This window comes from Colobus angolensis, unplaced genomic scaffold (genome assembly GCF_000951035.1).
Source record: "Colobus angolensis palliatus isolate OR3802 unplaced genomic scaffold, Cang.pa_1.0 Scaffold59, whole genome shotgun sequence".
Lineage (NCBI taxonomy): Eukaryota > Metazoa > Chordata > Mammalia > Primates > Cercopithecidae > Colobus > Colobus angolensis.
In genome coordinates this window covers 10,035,423-10,036,341 of record NW_012119487.1, presented here as the reverse complement: position 1 = coordinate 10,036,341, position 919 = coordinate 10,035,423, and positions in this window count along the sequence as shown.

Sequence of the window (919 nt, the reverse complement as noted above, 5' to 3'; positions counted from 1 at the left end):
TACTAAAAATACAGAATTAGCCGGGGTGGTGGCACATGCCTGTAATCCCAGCTACTTGGGAGACTGAGGAACCCGGGAGGTGGAGGTTGCAGTGAGACGAGATCGCGCCACTGCACTCCAGCCTGGGCAATAAGAGCGACACTCCGTCTCAAAAATAAATAAATAAATGGCCATTCTGCTGCACTGTGGAGGACAGTCTGGAAGGGGGCCAGAGTGGTTAGGGCAAGGAAGGAGGCTGTTATGGGAGATGGCGGGTGAGCTAGAGCCAGGGCAGTGGAAAGGACAGGAAGATACGTCACAGGTAAAATCGGTGGCTGAAGGGAAGGGAAGGGAAGGGAAGGGTGAGGGAGGGGAGGTGTCGGATCTTGCCCAGCGGTAATACAAGGTGAGCACTGCCCACAGAAGGGGGTTTGTCTCCGCCAGGGAATGTGGTGGACCCTGCGGGGCATTCAAAGGACAGTGTCTAATAGGGAGCTGAGGCCATTACACCTGGAGACAGAGTGGAAGGGGCCCAGCACAGGGACAGCATGGGAAGCTCCAGAGCTAGCAGTTGCCAGCCCCTGGTATCTCGTGGGGTGCACAGAGTGAACTCTGGAGAGCCCCAGTCTTTGGAGGGAGGCAGGGAAAGAGACTAAATGCCAGGAAAGGAGCTAGGAGAAGGCAGCCTTTCAGGCATGGTGCTGTCAACCATGGCACAGATGCGTCAAGAAGTGGGAGGGGGCCGGGCACAGTGGCTCACGCCTGTAATCCCAGCACTTTGGGAGGGTGGGGGGATGCAGATCACGAGGTCAGGAGATCAAGACCATCCACCATCCTGGCCAACATCTCTACTAAAAATACAAAAATTAACTGGGCGTGGTGGCACACACCTGTAATCCCAGCTACCTGGGAGGCTGAGGCAGGAGAATCGCTTGAACCC